Source organism: Leuresthes tenuis, unplaced genomic scaffold (genome assembly GCF_036924035.1).
Source record: "Leuresthes tenuis unplaced genomic scaffold, fLeuTen1.0.hap1 SCAF_56, whole genome shotgun sequence".
Classification (NCBI taxonomy): Eukaryota; Metazoa; Chordata; class Actinopteri; order Atheriniformes; family Atherinopsidae; genus Leuresthes; species Leuresthes tenuis.
In genome coordinates, this window is record NW_027325410.1 from 345,434 (window position 1) to 372,352 (window position 26,919).

General features: G+C 41.4%; 2 non-coding genes and 2 pseudogenes across 2 annotated transcripts; 2 read left to right on the forward strand and 2 right to left on the reverse strand.

Moving 5' to 3' along the window:
• Positions 1-251: 251 nt before the first annotated feature.
• LOC140285738 (U2 spliceosomal RNA) lies at positions 252-442 on the reverse strand. Its single transcript, XR_011910713.1, has one exon. It is a non-coding gene; the product is annotated as a U2 spliceosomal RNA (small nuclear RNA).
• A 4,442-nt stretch (positions 443-4,884) lies between these two features.
• On the forward strand, positions 4,885-5,061 carry LOC140285771 (U2 spliceosomal RNA; annotated as a pseudogene).
• Positions 5,062-17,300: 12,239 nt separating this feature from the next.
• LOC140285730 (U2 spliceosomal RNA) lies at positions 17,301-17,491 on the reverse strand. Its single transcript, XR_011910706.1, has one exon. It is a non-coding gene; the product is annotated as a U2 spliceosomal RNA (small nuclear RNA).
• A 4,981-nt stretch (positions 17,492-22,472) lies between these two features.
• LOC140285759 (U2 spliceosomal RNA) lies at positions 22,473-22,649 on the forward strand (annotated as a pseudogene).
• The last annotated feature ends 4,270 nt before the right edge of the window (positions 22,650-26,919 follow it).

Here is a 26,919-nt window from a genome sequence, read left to right on the forward strand (position 1 = left end):
CCTTTTTTTTCACCGCATTTTATAAAAACACCACAGGAACACCGTATTGAGGCTTTGTTCTGACCGCTCATTCGGTGTCGCGTTTCTTTCAAGCAATTCTCCTGGTTAGCCCGCACTCGGCTCGCTCCCAGAACCGTGTTAAAGTCTACTTCGCATTCACTCTCTTTTCTCAGCAGACTAAAAGAAAGTTTCATCTTGGGCTCCCTGAAACTTCCATCCTGCACCGCTGTTTGCTTTTTCACAAGAGCAGAGGAGAGCGCACCGTTCCCAGGGGCACTACAGTACCGGGTCGATGCTTGGAGTGAACGGAGCAAGCTCCTTTTTCAACTCCTATTGATACAAATCCATTTAATATGTAGTCCTCGCATAGAGGACACATCAGACATTAAACTAATAAGAACAGATACTACACTTGATCTTAGCCAAAAGGCCGAGAAGCGATAACTGTCCACTGGTTCACGTCCGAGGGCCCTTCCTGGCACAATGCGCACTTGTAGCGGTGTTCTTTTTATGGCCATAGTGTCACTTTGCACCTCGGCCCACCCGCTGCACTGAGCACTCTTCAGCCCTTTTAAATGGTATAACTTTACACTACCGCACGCTCCAGCGAGCACCATTCAAGCAACAACTTTGCACTCCAGCTTCGAACATTGGCACAGTCGCAACAAGTAAGGCGACTCTACTCAGAGAAGTCACTCTGCACAGTAACAAGATTTCTTTTGCACAGACAGAAAGGGCTTCATCCGCAAAGGTAAAGCCTGCCAAAAATAGAAACAACTCATTAGTGCTGCTCAACGTTGTACTTTGCAGTAAAACAAAGAGCAAATCTAAAGATTCAGGAATCCGAGAATAAGCTTACTTCCATGAGTTCTTCACGATTTCGGATTTTGCTATAAAATGAATTCCTTCACTCAAACTAAATTAAAACTGCTAAACCGCTAATCTGTTACATGCAAGGCAGATGTCAAATTCACCGAAATAGGATCTAAGGTTATTTGGCCAATCGAGCTGTAGCAGCTTCGGTAAAAGAGTATAAGTTGAAGAGTTTGTGAATAAAGGTGTGCGCACACATAGTGAGTTGTAGGAAAATAGGCAGGGAGCAATGCCGGCTGGGGTATAGGTTCTTGTATGTTGTCTGACTGTTTGATTTGAATGTGTTGTGTAAGTGTCCTGTTGAATGTTACATGTTTGGGCTTTGACACGCTTCACTGTGGTTGTTAACTGTGTGGTGTGTCCTGAAATGTTATATGTTTGGGCTGTGTGACATGCTTAATGCTTTTCAGTAGCAACCCACTTATTCATATATAGCAACTGACAACATAAGAAGTCCGGACATACTTTGATAGTAGTTGTAGAAGTATCCTTATTGATAATAGATAAACTAATTCATAGTGATAGAACAGTAGATGAACAGGTGCCTGCACATGTCTCATGAAAATAAAATGGGTGTATGATTGCTGACGGCAGAGCAATACTGCCAAACTTATGAGTTCTTGTGGCAAACTTGATTCAGTGTCTTGACGTGTATACGCTGTTTCGCTGACTTGTCACAAGAAACAAAGTGTGTTTGATAAGATCCGACCATTTTATTACGGGAGGATCAGTATGTATGGATTCTGATGTGACTGATAAACTCATTCGTATCTTAAGCATAATCTAATACGTGAGACAACGCCCTGGCACACAATCAAAAAAAAAAAAAGAGAGAGCGGTTTTGTGTCCCCACAGTCCATAATGTAGAAAAGAGAGAAAAAAGCCTTTCTGATTTGTTGTGTGTGCTCACAGTGCAGAGTGTAGAGAAAAGAGAGAAAAGAAAGCCGTTTTGGTGTCACGGGTGTTGTGACTTACACACACACATTTCTGAATTGAGAAAGGAAATTATTTTAGAGGAAGCACTAGAGTTTAGATCCCACATTTGTTGATAGGCATTCATTTAATTTTTCTTTTAATCAGTTTTAAAGTGAATACTAACTGAGAAATGAAAAAGGTGAAGAGTTTAGAAGCTTGGTTCAAGAGCAAAACTTGGTTTATGATCAGCTGAGTCTCTAAACAGAACAGCAAAGGGCTTCATCGAACATTTAAAAAAGATTCAGATTGTTAGAATATCCAGAATTTATAGGAATGGTGGTGATTACTCTTATTTTCTAGAATGGAAATAACTGCACCATGTCTGTTTTATGAATTTAAGGGGCTAAAAAGTTTTGTTCTCGTTTTTCTATGATTAACCGAATGTATGTGAGAGTCCAAACAGACAGAAGGGTTACGGCCGAGCGCTGGACCTTCCAAAAAAGATGAGACAGGCTGGACCCGTGCCATACTAGTTAAGGCCTGCCTGTGGATTACAGGTTCTTTAAACTCTCACACACACAAACTCACACACGTTCGCACACATACACCCATACACACACACATTCTTGAAAATGCAGAAATAACTATATTTATTCAACAGATCAAGGAAAAAAACCCTGATGGCACAAATGCTACAGGATTTGCAGTAGTAACAGAAACTGAAGTTTTCTTAAAACAACCACTACCAAAAAATTACTCTGTTCAAGCAGTCGAATTGGTAGCTTTAACTGAAGCTTGTAAATTAAATAACAAAAAGGTTGTTAACGTTTACACTGACAGTCAGTATGCCTTCTCAACTGTACATGTGTTAACACAGCATTGGAAAAACAGGTATGTTGACATCCACAGCTAAATGTATAAACTACAAATATTTTAGCATTATTAGATGTTATTCAATTGCCATCTACAATAGACTCGTATGAATGACCGGAAGGAAAACCATACTGCCAAAGAATTTGTTTAAATATGCTGCAGTATTGAGCCACGGACCATGTCATGTCTCAACAGGAGGGATGGAAGCAATAATGAACCAGGTTTTTACAGCATATGGTTTTACTAATTATTAAAAACATTTTTTTAGAATAAATAAATGAATAAAGTTTTGTCTAGCAGGTCAAATATGTGCAAAATACATTCCACAGGGCAATCTAAGACCAAAACGAAGATAATTCCCTAAGCCAGTGTATCTTTTTCAACATATTTGTTTGGATTTAATTATTTCATTATTTTGTAGATTTCATTGAACTAAATTAATGTTAAGGGAAACGATTCTGCTCAGTGACAACAGAGGTTTTTACCAAATGGTCTGAAATATTTCCATGTGCACAAGCAGATGCACTCTCAGTAGCAAAATCACGCGTAAAATAACTCATTTCTAGATTTGAAATTCCTGAAAAGATCTTCAGTGATAATTTGACACACTTTGTAAACAATGTCATCTCACTGATGGCAAAGAACTTAAAATAGACCTTAGAAACCACTGTGATATAGAAGGTTTCGCTAACACATTGGAATTGTTTTACTATTTACATATGCATGTGCAGTGAAGAATTGCTTGCTGCTGATAAATGCAAAGAAGAACAGCTTACACATAAATGCTCACATATAGGCTGCTGAATGCAATGAAGACCTGCTTATCCAGTAAAGTTCAATGTCAATGTGTAATATTCAATTAGGATTTGCAAAACAGTGAAGTTAAACAATGAATGGGTCCATAGTCGGTATGAGAAGACTACAGGAATATTTACCTGGGTGTACGTTCAAACAGAGATGAGAAAATTGCGATAAATTATTGTTTGTTTGTTTGTTAGTATGTATATGAATGTTATGTGTATAAACTGTGTTGAGTTGTAGTTACTCAGTAGTGTCTCAGTGAAACAACCGACGGGGGAAGCCTTGCGGTGACAACAAAAGCAGTGTTTTACTGATCAGTCAAGTTGCTCCAGTGTACTCCATACAAACTGGTTGGCTACTGAAGGGATAGAAAATGGGGAATACTTGTTTTAAAGCAAACAAGGAATTAGATGGGAAAAATACATGTTTTAACGGGACCCAGACAATATTAAATACTCAGACAGATGGGAGAAGAAGTGTAGTTTTGTAGGAAATCACAAAATTATTACATAAAATTAGTGAAATCAATTGAAGAATGCCTTTCTGAAGAGCTGTTTACCACAGATGAGCAGCTTTGCGACCAAGCACATTGTAGATCGCTTTACTGCCAAAATGATCTAGTTTAATGGATTGGTTTAGACATGCATAACAGCATTTTAAGAACAAAGAGAGAAACAAAAAGGGACAACGCTTCATGGTGGAAGGTGATGTATAAATAACTGTGTATATGATGAAGGAGAGACCATTTGAGCAGCACAGCCATTTCGCAGCACAGGGACAGCAGTCCAAGTTAAAGGATCTCCCACGTGGTATCACCTGTCACACTGTGTCAAGGCATCAAAAGAAGAAAAAATCACCAAACTCAAGGACAAAGAGACGAAGACTCCGGTGAACGAAGAGAGAGGACTTACAAACCAGAAATACAAAAGGATGCTCGATATCAAGATCCAGAAGAAGAGGCTAACAATGCCACGAACACTTACGATGCTGGGAATGATGCCAGCAATGAACAGAGAAGAAGATTCAGTGTCATCAATCTGCAACACGTGCCTCTAATGAGGGGGTGAATATAGAATCCTCAACGATTACAACGTCTCTGGGAACTGTGACAACAACAAGGTTTAAACCATTTTGATATATATTGTAACCTATTGGCTAAGGAATAGTGCTGAAAATGAGGTAAATCTAATCCACCACTGTCCTTGGTCTTCTGTAGGGTTTTTAAACTAATACGTGGTGGTTTGTTTTTCCACAGAAATTTGGAGATGCATGAATCTAGTGACTTAAACCAAGTAGCAGATGGTTTTATGGGGATCATTGAGAACAAATAGTTAACTTTTGGTAGTATCATCATTTTAATGGTTGTAACTCTCCCCATAAGTGATATAGGTAAGGACTTCCAACGAGAGAGATCGTCCTCTACTCTCTTTACTAATTGCACATAATCCATCTATACTTATCAGTTTAATATGTGATATGTCTATGCAAGGACTACATATTAAATGGATTTTTATCAATAGGAGTTGAAAAAGGAGCTTGCTCCGTTCACTCCAAGCATCGACCCGGTACTGCAGTGCCGCTGGGAACGGTGCGCTCTCCTCTGCTCTTGTGAAAAAGCTAACAGCGGTGCAGGATGGAAGTTTCTTTTAGTCTGCTGAGAAAAGAGAGTGAATGCGAAGTAGACTTTAACACGGCTCTGGGAGCGAGCCGAGTGCGGGCTAACCAGGAGAAATGCTTGAAAGAAACGCGACACCGAATGAGCGGTCAGAACAAAGCCTCAATACGGTGTTCCTGTGGTGTTTTTATAAAATGCGGTGAAAATAAAGGTGTGAATGCCCCATAGAAAACTAAAAGGTGGAGCGGAAGTGTTCGGCTGCAAGAAGGTGTGAATGTCCGACTATATTTGGTGAAAAGCAGGTGAAGCAAGGTCTGAATGCCCAACCTTACATCATCAAAAGCGAGATCAGAGGTTTTTGGCTGCAAGAAGGCCATAGTTTGCCAAAAGCGGGTAAGGTGCGAATGACCGACTAAATATCAACAAAAGTGGGGGCGGAGGCCTTCGGATGCAAGTGGGTGTGAATATCCCACCATACAAGTATGGTGGAGAGGAAGCTGTGAATGGCCGACCATAGTTTGCAAAAAGCGGGTGAGAAAAGGTGCGAATGTCCAACCATACATGATCGAAACAGGGTGTTTGGCTGCGACAAGGTGTGAATGTCCACCCATAATTAATGAAAAGCGGGCAACAAGTAGGTTCGAATGCCATACCATACATCATCAAAAGCAGGAGTGGATGTGTTCGGCTACAAGAAGGTTTGAATGTCCGAGCATAGTTTGTAAAAAGCGGGTAAGAAAAGGTTCGAATGCCCGAACATACACCATCAAAAGAGGGAGCGGAGGTGTACCGCTGTAAGACGGTGTGAATGTCCGACCATAGTTGGTAAAAAGTGGGTATGAAAAGGTGCGAATGCCCAAATTCGGCTGCAAAAAACTGTGTTCGGCTGCAAAAAGGTGTGAATGTTCGACTAAAGTTTGTAAAAAGCGGGTAAGACAAGGTGCGAATGCCTGACAATGTATGATCAAAAGCGGGAGCGGAGGTGTTCAGCTGCAAGAAGGTCTAAATGTCCATAATTAATTGCTAGAAAACATGAAAGAAAATTTTCGAAAATCAATCCGCACATGATCATAAGTGGGAGAGGAGGTGTTAAGCTGCAAGAAGGTGTGAATATCCTACCATAATTGCTGAAAAATGTGTTAGAAACGGTAAGAATCCCGGACCATACCTCATCAAAAGCTAGAGAGGTGGTGTTCGGCTACAAGTAGGTGTGAATGTCTGACTAAAGTTCAAATATATTAACAAAAGCGGGAGGAGAGGTCTTCGGATGAGTGGTTGAGAATTTCCAACCATAATCTATAAAATGCGGTGAAAAAAAAGGTGTGATAGAAACCTAAAAGGTGGAGCGGAAGTGTTCGGCTGCAAGAAGGTGTGAATGTCCATCTATAGTTGGTGAAAAGCAGGAAAAGCAAGGTATGAATGCCCAATCTTACATCATCAAAAGCGAGATCAGAGGTGTTTGGCGGCAAGAAAACGGGTAAGGTGTGAATGACCGACTAAATATCAACAAAAGTGGGGGTGGAGATCTTCGGATGCAAGTGGGTGTGAATATCCCACCATACAAGTATGGTGGAGAGGAAGCTGTGAATGGCCGACCATAGTTTGCAAAAAGCGGGTGAGAAAAGGTGCGAATGTCCAACCATACATGATCAAAACAGGGAGCGGAGGTGTTTGGCTGTGACAAGGTGTGAATGTCCACCCATAATTAATGAAAAGCGGGCAACAAGTAGGTTCGAATGCCCAACCATACATCAACAAAAGCAGGAGTGGATGTGTTTGGCTACAAGAAGGTTTGAATGTCCGAGCATAGTTTGTAAAAAGCGGGTAAGAAAAGGTGCGAATGCCCGACAAAGTATGATCAAAAGAGGGAGTGGAGGTTTTCGGCTACAAGGTTTGAATGTACGACCATAGTTTGTAAAAAGCGGGTAAGAAAAGGTGCGAATGCCCGAACATACACCATCAAAAGAGGGAGCGGAAGTGTTACACTTGAAAGACGGTGTGAATGTCCGACCATAGTTGGTAAAAAGTGGGTAAGAAAAGGTTCGAATGCCCGAATATATACCATCAAAAGCGGAAGCGGAGGTGTTCGGCTGCAAGAAGGTGTGAACGTCCGACCAAAGTTTGTAAAAAGCAGTTAAGAAAAGGTTCGAATATCCAACCAAACATAATCAAAAGTGGGAGCAGAGCTGTTCGACTGCAAGTAGGTGTGAATATCCACCCATAATTCCTGAAAAATGGGTAAGAAAAGGTGCGAATGCCCAACCATACATCATCAAAAGAAGAAGTGGATGTGTTCTGCTACAAGAAGGTTTGAATGTCCGACCATAGTTTGTAAAAAGCGGGTAAGAAAAAGTTCGAATGCCCGAACATACACCATCAAAAGAGGGAGCGGAGGTGTTCCGCTGTAAGATGCTGCGAATGTCCGACCATAGTTGGTAAAAAGCGGGTAAGAAAAGGTTAAAAAACTGGACTGTACACAATCAATAGCGGGAGCGGAGTTGTTCGGCTACAAGAAGGTGTGAAAGTCCGACCATGGTTTGTAAAAAGCGGGTAAGACAAGGTGCGAATGCCCGACAATGTATGATCAAAAGAGGGAGCGGAGTGTTTCGGCTGCAAGGTCTGAATTTCCAACCATAATTTGTAAACACCGTTGAAGAAAAGGCTCGAAAGCCCGACTATACACCATCAAAAGCGGGAGCGGAGGTGTTCAGCTGCAAGAAGGTCTGAATGTCCACCAATAATTACTGAAAAATGGGTAAGAAAAGGTGTGAATGCCCAACTATACATCATCACAAGCAGAAGTGGATGTGTTCGGCCACAAGAAGGTTTGAATGTCCGACCATAGTTTGTAAAAGGCGGGTAAGAAAAGGTTCGAATGCCCGAACATACACAATCAAAAGAGGGAGCGGAGGTGTTTCACTGCAAGAAGGTGTGAATGTCCGAGCATAGTTTGTAAAAAGTGGGTAAGAAAAGGTTCGAATGCCAGAACATACACCATCAAAAGAGGGAGCGGAGGTGTTCCGCTGTAAGAAGGTGTGAATGTCCGACCATAGTTGGTAAAAAGCGGGTAAGTAAAGGCTAAAATACCCAACTCTACACAATCAATAGCGGGAGCGGAGTTGTTCGGCTAAAAGAAGGTGTGAAAGTCCGACCATGGTTTGTAAAAAGCGGGTAAGAAAAGGTTCGAATGCCAAAATATACACCATCAAAAGCGGAAGCCGAGGTGTTCGGCTGCAAGTAGGTGTGAATGTCAGATCATAATTTGTAAAAAGCTGATGAGAAAGGTGTGAATGACCAACAATAATTGCTGAAAAATGTGTTAGAAAAGGTAAGAATGCCGGACCATTCATCATCAAAAGCGGGAGAAGAGGTGTTCGGCTGCAAGAAGCTGTGAATGTCCAGCCATAATAACTCAAAAACGGGTAAGAAAAGGTAGTATTGCCAGACCATAAATGATCAAAACAGGGAGCGGAGGTGTTCCGCTGTAAGAAGGTGTGAATGTCCCACCATAATTGGTAAAAAGCGGGTAAGAAAAGGTTAAAATACCCGACTGTACACAATCAATAGCGGGAGCGGAGTTGTTTGGCTAGTAAAAGGTGTGAAAGTCCGACCATGGTTTGTAAAAAGCGGGTAAGAAAAGTTGCGAATGCCGGACAATGTATGATCAAAAGAGGGAACGGAGGTTTTCGGCTGCAAGAAGGTCTAAATGTCCAACCATAATTTGTAAAAACCGGGGAAGAAAAGGCTCGGAAGCCCGACTATACACCATCAAAAGCGGGAGCGGAGGTGTTCAGCTGCAAGAAGGTCTGAATGTCCATCAATAATTGCTAGAAAACATGAAAAAAAATGTTCGAATATCCAACCGCACATGATCATAAGTGGGAGAGGAGGTGTTCAGCTGCAAGAAGGTGTGAATGTCCACCCATAATTCCTCAAAAATGGGTAAAAAAAAAGGTGCGAATGCCCAACCATACATCATCAAAAGCAGGACTGGATGTGTTCGGCTACAAGAAGGTTTGAATGTCCGAGCATAGTTTGTAAAAAGCGGGTAAGAAAAGGTTCGAATGCCCGAACCTACACCATCAAAAGAGGGAGCGGAGGTGTTCCGCCATAAGAAGGTGTGAATGTCCGACCGTAGTTGGTAAAAAGCGGGTAAGAAAAGGTTAAAATACCCGACTGTACACAATCAATAGCGGGAAGGGATGTGTTCGGCTACAAGAAAGTGTGAAAGTCCAACCATGTTTTGTAAAAAGTGGTTAAGAAAAGGTGCGAATGCCCGACAATGTATGATCAAAAGAGGGAGCGGAGGTTTTCGGCTGCAAGAAGGTCTGAATGTCCAACCATAATTTGTAAAAACCGGGGAAGAAAAGGCTCGAAAGCCTGACTATACACCATCAAAAGCGGGAGCAGAGGTGTTCAGCTGCAAGAAGGTCTCAATGTCCATCAATAATTGCTAGAAAACATGAAAGAAAATTTTCGAATATCAAACCGCACATGATCATATGCGGGAGAGGAGGTGTTCAGCTGCAAGATGGTGTGAATGTCCACCCATAATTCCTGAAAAATGGGTAAAAAAAGGTGCAAATGCCCAACCATACAACATCAAAAGCATGTGTGAATGTCAGATCATAATTTGCAAAAACCTGATGAGAAATGGTGAGAATGCCCGACTATACACCATCAAATGCGGGAGCGGAGGTGTTCGGCTGTGAGTAGGTGTGAATGTCCGACCATACTTGCTGAAAAATATGACAAAGCAGTTTTCACTTGGTTTGAGTGAAGGAATTCATTTTATATCAAAATCCGAAATTGTGTAGAACTCGTCAATCGACGCTTATTCTCGGATTCCTGAAAAGGTTTAGTGTTGTTCTTTCCTATCCTGCAAAGTACAACGTTCTTTTTTGTTTAAAGCTATTATGACATGGATAAATATGAAGGACAAAGCAGTTTTAACTTAATCGGTTTCAACAAAATAGAAAGTATTACTTTGCAGTATACCAAAGAACAACACTAAACCTTTAGGAATCCGAGAATAAACTTATTTCCACGAGTTCTACACAATTTCGGATTTTGATATAAAATGAATTCCTTCACTCAAACCAAGTTAAAACTGCTTTTTCCTTGATATTTATCCATGTCTGAATCGGTTTCAACAAAATAAAAAGTATTACTTTGCAGTATACCAAAGAACAACACTAAACCTTTAGGAATCCGAGAATAAACTTATTTCCACGAGTTCTACACAATTTCGGATTTCTATATAAAATGAAATCCTTCACTCAAACCAAGTGAAAACTGCTTTGTCATATTTTTCAGCAAGTATGGTCGGACATTCACACCTACTCACAGCCGAACACCTCCGCTCCCGCATTTGATGGTGTATAGTCGGGCATTCTCACCATTTCTCATCAAGTTTTTGCAAATTATGATCTGACATTCACACCTGCTTTTGATGATGTATGGTTGGGCATTCGCACCTTTTTTTACCCATTTTTCAGGAGATATGGGTGGACATTCACACCTTCTTGCAGCTGAACACCTCCTCTCCCGCATATGATCATGTGCGGTTTGATATTCGAAAATTTTCTTTCATGTTTTTTAGCAATTATTGATGGACATTGAGACCTTCTTGCAGCTGAACACCTCTGCTCCCGCTTTTGACGGTGTATAGTCGGGCTTCCGAGCCTTTTCTTCCCCGGTTTTTACAAATTATGGTTGGACATTCAGACCTTCTTGCAGCCGAAAACCTCCGCTCCCTCTTTTGATCATACATTGTCGGGCATTCACACCTTTTCTTAACCGCTTTTTACAAAACATGGTCGGACTTTCACACCTTCTTGTAGCCGAACACATCCCTTCCCGCTATTGATTGTGTACAGACGGCCATTTTAACCTTTTCTTACCCGCTTTTTACCAACTACGGTCGGACATTCACACCTTCTTATGGCGGAACACCTCCGCTCCCTCTTTTGATGGTGTATGTTCGGGCATTCGAACCTTTTCTTACCCGCTTTTAACAAACTATGCTCGGACATTCAAACCTTGTAGCCGAACACATCCAGTCCTGCTTTTGATGATGTATGGTTGGGCATTCGCACCTTTTTTTTTACCCATTTTTGAGGAATTATGGGTGGACATTCACACCTTCTTGCAGCTAAACACCTCCGCTCCCACTTATGATCATGTGCGGTTTGATATTCGAAAATTTTCTTTCATGTTTTCTAGCAATTATTGATGGACATTCAGACCTTCTTGCAGCTGAACCCCTCTGCTCCCGCTTTTGATGGTGTATAGTCGGGCTTTCGAGCCTTTTCTTCCCCGGTTTTTACAAATTATGGTTGGACATTCAGACCTTCTTTTAGCCGAAAACCTCCGCTCCCTCTTTTGATCATACATTGTCGGGCATTCGCACCTTTTCTTACCCGCTATTTACAAAACATGGTCGGACTTTCACACCTTCTTGTAGCCGAACACATTCGCTCCCGCTATTGATTGTGTACAGTCGGGTATTTTAACCTTTTCTTACCCACTTTTTAGCAACTACGGTCGGACATTCACACCTTCTTATGGCGGAACACCTCCGCTCCCTCTTTTGATGGTGTATGTTTGGGCATTCGAACCTTTTCTTACCCGCTTTTTACAAACTATGGTCGGACATTCAAACCTTCTTGTAGCCGAACACATCCAGTTCTGCTTTTGAGGATGTATGGTCGGACTTTCACACCTTTTAGTAGCCAAACAACTCCGCTCCCACTATTGATTGTGTACAGTCGGGTATTTTAACCTTTTCTTACCCGCTTTTTACCAATTATGGTTGGACATTCACACCTTCTTACAGCGGAACACCTCCGCTCCCTGTTTTGATCATTTATGGTCTGGCAATACTACCTTTTCTTAACCGTTTTTGAGTAATTATGGCTGGACATTCACAGCTTCTTGCATCCGAACACCTCTTCTCTGCTTTTGATGATGAATAGTCCGGCATTCTTACCTTTTCTAACACATTTTTCAGTAATTATTGTCGGTCATTCACACCTTTCTCATCACTTTTTTGCAAATTATGATCTGACATTCACACCTACTTGCAGCCGAACACCTCGGCTTCCGTTTTTGATGGTGTATATTTTGGCATTCGAACCTTTTCTTACCCACTTTTTACAAACTATGCTCGGACATTCACACCTTCTTGCAGCGAAACCCCTCCGCTCCCTCTTTTGATTGTGTATGTTCGGGCATTCGAACCTTTTCTTACCCGCTTTTTACAAACTATGGTCGGACATTCAAACCTTCTTGTGGCCGAACACATCCACTTCTGCTTTTTATGATGTATAGTTGGGCATTCACACCTTTTCTTACCCATTTTTCAGTAATTATTGGTTGGAAATTCAGACCTTGCAGCCGAACACCTCCGCTCCCTCTTTTGATTATACATTGTCGGGCATTCGCACCTTGTCTTACCCGCGTTTTACAAACCATGGTCGGACTTTCACACCTTCTTGTAGCCGAACAACTCCGCTCCCGCTATTGATTGTGTACAGTCGGGTATTTTAACCTTTTCTTACCCGCTTTTTACCAATTATGGTCGGACTTTCACACCGTCTTACAGCGGAACACCTCCGCTCCCTCTTTTGATGGTGTATGTTCGGGCATTCAAACTTTTTCTTACCCACTTTTTACAAACTATGGTCGGACATTCAAACCTTCTTGTAGCAGAACACATCCACTTCTTCTTTTGATGATGTATGGTTGGGCATTCGCACCTTTTCTTACCCATTTTTCAGGAATTATGGGTGGACATTCACACCTACTTGCAGTCGAACAGCTCTGCTCCCACTTTTGATTATGTTTGGTTGGATATTCGAACCTTTTCTTAACTGCTTTTTACAAACTTTGGTCGGACGTTCACACCTTCTTGCAGCCGAACACCTCCGTTTCTGCTTTTGATGGTATATATTCGGGCATTCGAACCTTTTCTTACCCGCTTTTTACCAACTATGGTCGGACATTCGCACCATCTTACAGCGGAACACCTCCGCTCCCTCTTTTGATGGTGTATTTTCGGGCATTCGCACCTTTTCTTACCCGCTTTTTACAAACTATGGTTGGACATTCAAACCTTCTTGTAGCCGAAAACCTCCACTCCCTCTTTTGATCATACATTGTCGGGCATTCGCACCTTTTCTTACCCGCTTTTTACAAACTATGCTCGGACATTCAAACCTTCTTGTAGCCAAACACATCCAATCCTGCTTTTGTTGATGTATGGTTGGGCATTCGAACCTACTTGTTGCCCGCTTTTCATTAATTATGGGTGGACATTCATACCTTCTTGCAGCCGAACACCTCGGCTTCCGCTTTTGATGGTGTGTATTTTTGCATTCGAACCTTTTCTTACCCGCTTTTTACAAACCATGGTCGGACTTTCACACCTTCTTTTAGCCGAACAACTCCGCTCCCGCTATTGATTGTGTAGAGTCGGGTATTTTAACCTTTTCTTACCCGCTTTTTACCAACTATGGTCGGACATTCACACCTTCTTACAGCGGAAACCCTCCGCTCCCTCTTTTGATGGGTTATGTTCTGGCATTCGAACCTTTTCTTACCCACTTTTTACAAACTATGCTCGGACATTCACACCTTCTTGCAGCGAAACACCTCCGCTCCCTCTTTTGATTGTGTATGTTCGGGCATTCAAACCTTTTCTTACCCGCCTTTTACAAACTATGGTCGGACATTCAAACCTTCTTGTGGCCGAACACATCCACCTCTGCTTGTGATGATGTATAGTTGGGCATTCACACCTTTTCTTACCCATTTCTCAGTAATTATTGGTGGACATTCAGACCTTCTTGCAGCTGAACACCTCTGCTCCCGCTTTTGATGGTGTATAGTCGGGCTTTCGAGGCTTTTCTTCAACGGTGTTTACAAATTATGGTTGGAAATTCAGACCTTGCAGCCAAACACCTCCGCTCCCTCTTTTGATCATACATTGTCGGGCATTCGCACCTTGTCTTACCCGCGTTTTACAAACCATGGTCGGACTTTCACACCTTCTTGTAGCCGAACAACTCCGCTCCCGCTATAGATTGTGTACAGTCGGGTATTCTAACCTTTTCTTACCCGCTTTTTACCAATTATGTTCGGACATTCACACCGTCTTACAGCGGAACACCTCCGCTCCCAATTTTGATGGTGTATGTTCGAGCATTCGAACTTTTTCTTACCCACTTTTTACAAGCTATTGTCGGACATTCAAACCTTCTTGTAGCAGAACACATCCACTTCTTCTTTTGATGATGTATGGTTGGGCATTCGCACCTTTTCTTACCCATTTTTCAGGAATTATGGGTGGAAATTCACACCTACTTGCAGTCGAACAGCTCTGCTCCCACTTTTGATTATGTTTGGTTGGATTTTCGAACCTTTTCTTAACTGCTTTTTACAAACTTTGGTCGGACGTTCACACCTTCTTGCAGCCGAACACCTCCGCTTCCGCTTATGATGGTATATATTCGGGCATTCGAACCTTTTCTTACCCGCTTTTTACCAACTATGGTCGGACATTCGCACCATCTTACAGCGGAACACCTCCGCTCCCTCTTTTGATGGTGTATTTTCGGGCATTCGCACCTTTTCTTACCCGCTTTTTACAAACTATGGTTGGACATTCAAACCTTCTTGTAGCCGAAAACCTCCACTCCCTCTTTTGATCATACATTGTCGGGCATTCGCACCTTTTCTTACCCGCTTTTTACAAACTATGCTCGGACATTCAAACCTTCTTGTAGCCAAACACATCCACTCCTGCTTTTGTTGATGTATGGTTGGGCATTCGAACCTACTTGTTGCCCGCTTTTCATTAATTATGGGTGGACATTCAGACCTACTTGCAGCCGAACACCTCGGCTTCCGCTTTTGATGGTGTATATTTTTGCATTCGAACCTTTTCTTACCCGCTTTTTACAAACCATGGTCGGACTTTCACACCTTCTTTTAGCCGAACAACTCCGCTCCCGCTATTGATTGTGTAGAGTCGGGTATTTTAACCTTTTCTTACCCGCTTTTTACCAACTATGGTTGGACATTCACACCTTCTTACAGCGGAACACCTCCGCTCCCTCTTTTGATGGTGTATGTTCGGGCATTCGAACCTTTTCTTACCCGCTTTTTACAAACTATGCTCGGACATTCACACCTTCTTGCAGCGAAACACCTCCGCTCCCTCTTTTGATTGTGTATGTTCGGGCATTCAAACCTTTTCTTACCCGCCTTTTACAAACTATGGTCGGACATTCAAACCTTCTTGTGGCCGAACACATCCACTTCTGCTTTTGATGATGTATAGTTGGGCATTCACACCTCTTCTTACCCATTTTTCAGTAATTATTGGTGGACATTCAGACCTTCTTGCAGCTGAACACCTCTGCTCCCGCTTTTGATGGTGTATAGTCGGGCTTTCGAGGCTTTTCTTCAACGGTGTTTACAAATTATGGTTGGAAATTCAGACCTTGCAGCCAAACACCTCCGCTCCCTCTTTTGATCATACATTGTCGGACATTCGCACCTTGTCTTACCCGTTTTACAAACCATGGTCGGACATTCACAGCTTCCTCTCCACCATACTTGTATGGTGGGATATTCACACCCACTTGCATCCGAAGACCTCCGCCCCCACTTTTGTTGATATTTAGTCGGTCGTTCACACCTTACCCGTTTTCTTGCAGCCAAACACCTCTGATCTCGCTTTTGATGATGTAAGATTCGGCATTCAGACCTTGCTTTTCCTGCTTTTCACCAACTATAGACGGACATTCACACCTTCTTGCAGCCGAACACTTCCGCTCCACCTTTTAGGTTTCTATCACACCTTTTTTTTCACCGCATTTTATAGATTATGGTTGGAAATTCTCAACCACTCATCCGAAGACCTCTCCTCCCGCTTTTGTTAATATATTTGAACTTTAGTCAGACATTCACACCTACTTGCAGCCGAACACCACCTCTCTAGCTTTTGATGATGTATGGTCCGGCATTCTTACCGTTTCTAACACATTTTTCAGCAACTATGGTAGGACATTCACACCTTCTTGCAGCTGAACACCTCCTCTCCCACTTATGATCATGTGCAGATTGATTTTCGAAAATTTTCTTTCATGTTTTCTAGCAATTAATGATGGACATTTAGACCTTCTTGCAGCTGAACACCTCCGCTCCCGCTTTTGATCATACATTGTCAGGCATTCGAACCTTGTCTTACAAACTTTAGTCAAACATTCACACCTTTTTGCAGCCGAACACAGTTTTTTTCAGCCGAACTTGGGCATTCGAACCTTTTCATACCCACTTTTTACCAACTATGGTCGGACATTCAAACCTTCTTGTAGCCGAACACATCCAGTCCTGCTTTTGATGATGTATGTTCAGGCATTCGAACCTTTTCTTACCAGCTTTTTACAAACTATGCTCGGACATTCAAACCTTCTTGTAGCCGAACACATCCACTCCTGCTTTTGATGATGTATGGTTGGGCATTCGAACCTACTTGTTGCCCGCTTTTCATTAATTATGGGTGGACATTCACACCTTGTCGCAGCCAAACACCTCCGCTCCCTGTTTTGATCATGTATGGTTGGACATTCGCACCTTTTCTCACCCGCTTTTTGCAAACTATGGTCGGCCATTCACAGCTTCCTCTCCACCATACTTCTATGGTGGGATATTCACACCCACTTGCATCCGAAGACCTCCGCCCCCACTTTTGTTGATATTTAGTCGGTCATTCGCACCTTACCCACTTTTGGCAAACTATGGCCTTCTTGCAGCCAAAAACCTCTGATCTCGCTTTTGATGATGTAAGGTTGGGCATTCAGACCTTGCTTCACCTGCTTTTCACCAAATATAGTCGGACATTCACACCTTCTTGCAGCCGAACACTTCCGCTCCACCTTTTAGTTTTCTATGGGGCATTCACACCTTTTTTTTCACCGCATTTTATAAAAACACCACAGGAACACCGTATTGAGGCTTTGTTCTGACCGCTCATTCGGTGTCGCGTTTCTTTCAAGCAATTCTCCTGGTTAGCCCGCACTCGGCTCGCTCCCAGAGCCGTGTTAAAGTCTACTTCGCATTCACTCTCTTTTCTCAGCAGACTAAAAGAAAGTTTCATCTTGGGCTCCCTGAAACCTCAATCCTGCACCGCTGTTTGCTTTTTCACAAGAGCAGAGGAGAGCGCACCGTTCCCAGGGGCACTACAGTACCGGGTCGATGCTTGGAGTGAACGGAGCAAGCTCCTTTTTCAACTCCTATTGATACAAATCCATTTAATATGTAGTCCTCGCATAGAGGACACATCAGACATTAAACTGATAAGAACAGATACTACACTTGATCTTAGCCAAAAGGCCGAGAAGCGATAACTGTCCACTGGTTCACGTCCGAGGGCCCTTCCTGGCACAATGCGCACTTGTAGCGGTGTTCTTTTTATGGCCATAGTGTCACTTTGCACCTCGGCCCACCCGCTGCACTGAGCACTCTTCAGCCCTTTTAAATGGTATAACTTTACACTACCGCACGCTCCAGCGAGCACCATTCAAGCAACAACTTTGCACTCCAGCTTCGAACATTGGCACAGTCGCAACAAGTAAGGCGACTCTACTCAGAGAAGTCACTCTGCACAGTAACAAGATTTCTTTTGCACAGACAGAAAGGGCTTCATCCGCAAAGGTAAAGCCTGCCAAAAATAGAAACAACTCATTAGTGCTGCTCAACGTTGTACTTTGCAGTAAAAGAAAGAGCAAATCTAAAGATTCAGGAATCCGAGAATAAGCTTACTTCCATGAGTTCTTCACAATTTCGGATTTTGCTATAAAATGAATTCCTTCACTCAAACTAAATTAAAACTGCTAAACCGCTAATCTGTTACATGCAAGGCAGATGTCAAATTCACCGAAATAGGATCTAAGGGTATTTGGCCAATCGAGCTGTAGCAGCTTCGGTAAAAGAGTATAAGTTGAAGAGTTTGTGAATAAAGGTGTGCGCACACATAGTGAGTTGTAGGAAAATAGGCAGGGAGCAATGCCGGCTGGGGTATAGGTTCTTGTATGTTGTCTGACTGTTTGATTTGAATGTGTTGTGTAAGTGTCCTGTTGAATGTTACATGTTTGGGCTTTGACACGCTTCACTGTGGTTGTTAACTGTGTGGTGTGTCCTGAAATGTTATATGTTTGGGCTGTGTGACATGCTTAATGCTTTTCAGTAGCAACCCACTTATTCATATATAGCAACTGACAACATAAGAAGTCCGGACTTTGATAGTAGTTGTAGAAGTATCCTTATTGATAATAGATAAACTAATTCATAGTGATAGAACAGTAGATGAACAGGTGCCTGCACATGTCTCATGAAAATAAAATGGGTGTATGATTGCTGACGGCAGAGCAATACTGCCAAACTTATGAGTTCTTGTGGCAAACTTGATTCAGTGTCTTGACGTGTATACGCTGTTTCGCTGACTTGTCACAAGAAACAAAGTGTGTTTGATAAGATCCGACCATTTTATTACGGGAGGATCAGTATGTATGGATTCTGATGTGACTGATAAACTCATTCGTATCTTAAGCATTATCTAATACGTGAGACAACGCCCTGGCACACAATCAAAAAAAAAAAAAGAGAGAGCGGTTTTGTGTCCCCACAGTCCATAATGTAGAAAAGAGAGAAAAAAGCCTTTCTGATTTGGTGTGTGTGCTCACAGTGCAGAGTGTAGAGAAAAGAGAGAAAAGAAAGCCGTTTTGGTGTCACGGGTGTTGTGACTTACACACACACATTTCTGAATTGAGAAAGGAAATTATTTTAGAGGAAGCACTAGAGTTTAGATCCCACATTTGTTGATAGGCATTCATTTAATTTTTCTTTTAATCAGTTTTAAAGTGAATACTAACTGAGAAATGAAAAAGGTGAAGAGTTTAGAAGCTTGGTTCAAGAGCAAAACTTGGTTTATGATCAGCTGAGTCTCTAAACAGAACAGCAAAGGGCTTCATCGAACATTTAAAAAAGATTCAGATTGTTAGAATATCCAGAATTTATTGGAATGGTGGTGATTACTCTTATTTTCTAGAATGGAAATAACTGCACCATGTCTGTTTTATGAATTTAAGGGGCTAAAAAGTTTTGTTCTCGTTTTTCTATGATTAACCGAATGTATGTGAGAGTCCAAACAGACAGAAGGGTTACGGCCGAGCGCTGGACCTTCCAAAAAAGATGAGACAGGCTGGACCCGTGCCATACTAGTTAAGGCCTGCCTGTGGATTACAGGTTCTTTAAACTCTCACACACACAAACTCACACACGTTCGCACACATACACCCATACACACACACATTCTTGAACTTGCTGCAAGATTAAACCTTTGCATTAACTGACTCCAGCAACTCTGAGTCTCATTGAGAGACTTTTCTCAACAATTGGGTCCTCAAACCAGATCTCAACGTTTTTTCCGCTGTCCAGGGTCGGAGCTGAAACCGTGCACGGGGGAGTCCAGTACTCCTAATGAAAGACCCCCTGCTGAATTGCGGTAATTAGGGGCCAGTGTCCACTGAAAGGGGAAAAAGGGACGAGATCGTACTTTTGAATCAATGGCCAGAAGCCATTGGCAGTGCAGGCATCAACAATAATGGTGTTATTTCACCCATTAACACTTAAGGTACCTCATGCAGTGGCTGTGATATGGTTACTTAACAAAATATCTTTACCAGACATCTCTCCTACATAACAGTTCTTCTTTCACAGCCACACCTTGTTGTCGAGAGATGTGCTACACTTAATCCATCCACACTGCTACCTACCCCACAGATGGAAAGCCTCATGATTGCATGTCAGAAATAACCATCAGTGTTTTACCCAGGCCAGACTTAACTGATATACATTATGAAAATGCAGAAATAACTATATTTATTCAACAGATCAAGGAAAAAAACCCTGATGGCACAAATGCTACAGGATTTGCAGTAGTAACAGAAACTGAAGTTTTCTTAAAACAACCACTACCAAAAAATTACTCTGTTCAAGCAGTCGAATTGGTAGCTTTAACTGAAGCTTGTAAATTAAATAACAAAAAGGTTGTTAACGTTTACACTGACAGTCAGTATGCCTTCTCAACTGTACATGTGTTAACACAGCATTGGAAAAACAGGTATGTTGACATCCACAGCTAAATGTATAAACTACAAATATTTTAGCATTATTAGATGTTATTCAATTGCCATCTACAATAGACTCGTATGAATGACCGGAAGGAAAACCATACTGCCAAAGAATTTGTTTAAATATGCTGCAGTATTGAGCCACGGACCATGTCATGTCTCAACAGGAGGGATGGAAGCAATAATGAACCAGGTTTTTACAGCATATGGTTTTACTAATTATTAAAAACATTTTTTTAGAATAAATAAATGAATAAAGTTTTGTCTAGCAGGTCAAATATGTGCAAAATACATTCCACAGGGCAATCTAAGACCAAAACGAAGATAATTCCCTAAGCCAGTGTATCTTTTTCAACATATTTGTTTGGATTTCATTATTTCATTATTTTGTAGATTTCATTGAACTAAATTAATGTTAAGGGAAACGATTCTGCTCAGTGACAACAGAGGTTTTTACCAAATGGTCTGAAATATTTCCATGTGCACAAGCAGATGCACTCTCAGTAGCAAAATCACGCGTAAAATAACTCATTTCTAGATTTGAAATTCCTGAAAAGATCTTCAGTGATAATTTGACACACTTTGTAAACAATGTCATCTCACTGATGGCAAAGAACTTAAAATAGACCTTAGAAACCACTGTGATATAGAAGGTTTCGCTAACACATTGGAATTGTTTTACTATTTACATATGCATGTGCAGTGAAGAATTGCTTGCTGCTGATAAATGCAAAGAAGAACAGCTTACACATAAATGCTCACATATAGGCTGCTGAATGCAATGAAGACCTGCTTATCCAGTAAAGTTCAATGTCAATGTGTAATATCCAATTAGGATTTGCAAAACAGTGAAGTTAAACAATGAATGGGTCCATAGTCGGTATGAGAAGACTACAGGAATATTTACCTGGGTGTACGTTCAAACAGAGATGAGAAAATTGCGATAAATTATTGTTTGTTTGTTTGTTAGTATGTATATGAATGTTATGTGTATAAACTGTGTTGAGTTGTAGTTACTCAGTAGTGTCTCAGTGAAACAACCGACGGGGGAAGCCTTGCGGTGACAACAAAAGCAGTGTTTTACTGATCAGTCAAGTTGCTCCACTGTACTCCATACAAACTGGTTGGCTACTGAAGGGATAGAAAATGGGGAATACTTGTTTTAAAGCAAACAAGGAATTAGATGGGAAAAATACATGTTTTAACGGGACCCAGACAATATTAAATACTCAGACAGATGGGAGAAGAAGTGTAGTTTTGTAGGAAATCACAAAATTATTACATAAAATGAGTGAAATCAATTGAAGAATGCCTTTCTGGAGAGCTGTTTACCACAGATGAGCAGCTTTGCGACCAAGCACATTGTAGATCGCTTTACTGCCAAAATGATCTAGTTTAATGGATTGGTTTAGACATTTATAACAGCATTTTAAGAACAAAGAGAGAAACAAAAAGGGACAACGCTTCATGGTGGAAGGTGATGTATAAATAACTGTGTATATGATGAAGGAGAGACCATTTGAGCAGCACAGCCATTTCGCAGCACAGGGACAGCAGTCCAAGTTAAAGGATCTCCCATGTGGTATCACCTGTCACACTGTGTCAAGGCATCAAAAGAAGAAAAAATCACCAAACTCAAGGACAAAGAGACGAAGACTCCGGTGAACGAAGAGAGAGGACTTACAAACCAGAAATACAAAAGGATGCTCGATATCAAGATCCAGAAGAAGAGGCTAACAATGCCACGAACACTTACGATGCTGGGAATGATGCCAGCAATGAACAGAGAAGAAGATTCAGTGTCATCAATCTGCAACACGTGCCTCTAATGAGGGGGTGAATATAGAATCCTCAACGATTACAACGTCTCTGGGAACTGTGACAACAACAAGGTTTAAACCATTTTGATATATATTGTAACCTATTGGCTAAGGAATAGTGCTGAAAATGAGGTAAATCTAATCCACCACTGTCCTTGGTCTTCTGTAGGGTTTTTAAACTAATACGTGGTGGTTTGTTTTTCCACAGAAATTTGGAGATGCATGAATCTAGTGACTTAAACCAAGTAGCAGATAGTTTTATGGGGATCATTGAGAACAAATAGTTAACTTTTGGTAGTATCATCATTTTAATGGTTGTAACTCTCCCCATAAGTGATATAGGTAAGGACTTCCAACGAGAGAGATCGTCCTCTACTCTCTTTACTAATTGCACATAATCCATCTGTACTTATCAGTTTAATATGTGATATGTCTATGCAAGGACTACATATTAAATGGATTTTTATCAATAGGAGTTGAAAAAGGAGCTTGCTCCGTTCACTCCAAGCATCGACCCGGTACTGCAGTGCCGCTGGGAACGGTGCGCTCTCCTCTGCTCTTGTGAAAAAGCTAACAGCGGTGCAGGATGGAAGTTTCTTTTAGTCTGCTGAGAAAAGAGAGTGAATGCGAAGTAGACTTTAACACGGCTCTGGGAGCGAGCCGAGTGCGGGCTAACCAGGAGAAATGCTTGAAAGAAACGCGACACCGAATGAGCGGTCAGAACAAAGCCTCAATACGGTGTTCCTGTGGTGTTTTTATAAAATGCGGTGAAAATAAAGGTGTGAATGCCCCATAGAAAACTAAAAGGTGGAGCGGAAGTGTTCGGCTGCAAGAAGGTGTGAATGTCCGACTATATTTGGTGAAAAGCAGGTGAAGCAAGGTCTGAATGCCCAACCTTACATCATCAAAAGCGAGATCAGAGGTTTTTGGCTGCAAGAAGGCCATAGTTTGCCAAAAGCGGGTAAGGTGCGAATGACCGACTAAATATCAACAAAAGTGGGGGCGGAGGTCTTCGGATGCAAGTGGGTGTGAATATCCCACCATACAAGTATGGTGGAGAGGAAGCTGTGAATGGCCGACCATAGTTTGCAAAAAGCGGGTGAGAAAAGGTGCGAATGTCCAACCATACATGATCGAAACAGGGTGTTTGGCTGCGACAAGGTGTGAATGTCCACCCATAATTAATGAAAAGCGGGCAACAAGTAGGTTCGAATGCCATACCATACATCATCAAAAGCAGGAGTGGATGTGTTCGGCTACAAGAAGGTTTGAATGTCCGAGCATAGTTTGTAAAAAGCGGGTAAGAAAAGGTTCGAATGCCCGAACATACACCATCAAAAGAGGGAGCGGAGGTGTTCCGCTGTAAGACGGTGTGAATGTCCGACCATAGTTGGTAAAAAGTGGGTATGAAAAGGTGCGAATGCCCAAATTCGGCTGCAAAAAACTGTGTTCGGCTGCAAAAAGGTGTGAATGTTCGACTAAAGTTTGTAAAAAGCGGGTAAGACAAGGTGCGAATGCCTGACAATGTATGATCAAAAGCGGGAGCGGAGGTGTTCAGCTGCAAGAAGGTCTAAATGTCCATAATTAATTGCTAGAAAACATGAAAGAAAATTTTCGAAAATCAATCCGCACATGATCATAAGTGGGAGAGGAGGTGTTCAGCTGCAAGAAGGTGTGAATATCCTACCATAATTGCTGAAAAATGTGTTAGAAACGGTAAGAATCCCGGACCATTCATCATCAAAAGCCGGAGAAGAGGTGTTCGGCTGCAAGACGCTGTGAATGTCCAGCCATAATAACTCAAAAACGGGTAAGAAAAGGTAGTATTGCCAGACCATAAATGATCAAAACAGGGAGCGGAGGTGTTCCGCTGTAAGAAGGTGTGAATGTCCCTCCATAATTGGTAAAAAGCGGGTAAGAAAAGGTTAAAATACCCGACTGTACACAATCAATAGCGGGAGCGGAGTTGTTTGGCTACTAAAAGGTGTGAAAGTCCGACCATGGTTTGTAAAAAGCGGGTAAGAAAATGTGCGAATGCCCGACAATGTATGATCAAAAGAGGGAACGGAGGTTTTCGGCTGCAAGAAGGTCTAAATGTCCAACCATAATTTGTAAAAACCGGGGAAGAAAAGGCTCGGAAGCCCGACTATACACCATCAAAAGCGGGAGTGGAGGTGTTCAGCTGCAAGAAGGTCTGAATGTCCATCAATAATTGCTAGAAAACATGAAAAAAAATGTTCGAATATCCAACCGCACATGATCATAAGTGGGAGAGGAGGTGTTCAGCTGCAAGAAGGTGTGAATGTCCACCCATAATTCCTCAAAAATGGGTAAAAAAAAAAGGTGCGAATGCCCAACCATACATCATCAAAAGCAGGACTGGATGTGTTCGGCTACAAGAAGGTTTGAATGTCCGAGCATAGTTTGTAAAAAGCGGGTAAGAAAAGGTTCGAATGCCCGAACCTACACCATCAAAAGAGGGAGCGGAGGTGTTCCGCCATAAGAAAGTGTGAATGTCCGACCGTAGTTGGTAAAAAGCGGGTAAGAAAAGGTTAAAATACCCGACTGTACACAATCAATAGCGGGAAGGGATGTGTTCGGCTACAAGAAAGTGTGAAAGTCCAACCATGTTTTGTAAAAAGTGGTTAAGAAAAGGTGCGAATGCCCGACAATGTATGATCAAAAGAGGGAGCGGAGGTTTTCGGCTGCAAGAAGGTCTGAATGTCCAACCATAATTTGTAAAAACCGGGGAAGAAAAGGCTCGAAAGCCCAACTATACACCATCAAAAGCGGGAGCAGAGGTGTTCAGCTGCAAGAAGGTCTCAATGTCCATCAATAATTGCTAGAAAACATGAAAGAAAATTTTTCGAATATCAAACCGCACATGATCATATGCGGGAGAGGAGGTGTTCAGCTGTAAGATGGTGTGAATGTCCACCCATAATTCCTGAAAAATGGGTAAAAAAAAGGTGCGAATGCCCAACCATACAACATCAAAAGCAGGTGTGAATGTCATCATAATTTGCAAAAACCTGATGAGAAATGGTGAGAATGCCCGACTATACACCATCAAATGCGGGAGCGGAGGTGTTCGGCTGTGAGTAGGTGTGAATGTCCGACCATACTTGCTGAAAAATATGACAAAGCAGTTTTCACTTGGTTTGAGTGAAGGAATTCATTTTATATCAAAATCCGAAATTGTGTAGAACTCGTGGAAATAAGTTTATTCTCGGATTCCTAAAGGTTTAGTGTTGTTCTTTGGTATACTGCAAAGTAATACTTTCTATTTTGTTGAAACCCATTCAGACATGGATAAATATGAAGGACAAAGCAGTTTTAACTTGGTTTGAGTGAAGGAATTCATTTTATATCAAAATCCGAAATTGTGTAGAACTGGTGATAAGAAGCTTATTCTCGGATTCCTAAAGGTTTAGTGTTGTTCTTTGGTATACTGTAAAGTAATACTTTCTTTTTTGTTGAAACCTATTCAGACACGGATAAATATTAAGGACAAAGCAGTTTTAACTTGGTTTGAGTGAAGGAATTCATTTTATATCAAAATCCGAAATTGTGTAGAACTGGCGATAAGAAGCTTATTCTCGGATTCCTAAAGGTTTAGTGTTGTTCTTTGGTATACTGCAAAGTAATACTTTCTTTTTTGTTGAAACCTATTCAGACATGGATAAATATTAAGGACAAAGCAGTTTTAACTTGGTTTGAGTGAAGGAATTCATTTTATATCAAAATCCAAAATTGTGTAGAACTGGTGATAAGAAGCTTATTCTCGGATTCCTAAAGGTTTAGTGTTGTTCTTTGGTATACTGCAAATTAATACTTTCTTTTTTGTTGAAACCTATTCAGACATGGATAAATATGAAGGACAAAGCAGTTTTAACTTGGTTTGAGTGAAGGAATTCATTTTATATCAAAATCCGAAATTGTGTAGAACTGGTGATAAGAAGCTTATTCTCGGATTCCTGAAAAGGTTTAGAGTTGTTCTTTCCTATCCTGCAAAGTACAACGTTCTTTTTTGTTTAAAGCTATTATGACATGGATAAATATGAAGGACAAAGCAGTTTTAACTTAATCGGTTTCAACAAAATAGAAAGTATTACTTTGCAGTATACTAAAGAACAACACTAAACCTTTAGGAATCCGAGAATAAACTTATTTCCACGAGTTCTACACAATTTCGGATTTTGATATAAAATGAATTCCTTCACTCAAACCAAGTTAAAACTGCTTTGTCCTTGATATTTATCCATGTCTGAATCGGTTTCAACAAAATAAAAAGTATTACTTTGCAGTATACCAAAGAAGAACACTAAACCTTTAGGAATCCGAGAATAAACTTATTTCCACGAGTTCTACACAATTTCGGATTTTGATATAAAATGAAATCCTTCACTCAAACCAAGTGAAAACTGCTTTGTCATATTTTTCAGCAAGTATGGTCGGACATTCACACCTACTCACAGCCGAACACCTCCGCTCCCGCATTTGATGGTGTATAGTCGGGCATTCTCACCATTTCTCATCAGGTTTTTGCAAATTATGATCTGACATTCACACCTGCTTTTGATGATGTATGGTTGGGCATTCGCACCTTTTTTTTTTACCCATTTTTGAGGAATTATGGGTGGACATTCACACCTTCTTGCAGCTAAACACCTCCGCTCCCACTTATGATCATGTGCGGTTTGATATTCGAAAATTTTCTTTCATGTTTTCTAGCAATTATTGATGGACATTCAGACCTTCTTGCAGCTGAACCCCTCTGCTCCCGCTTTTGATGGTGTATAGTTGGGCTTTCAAGCCTTTT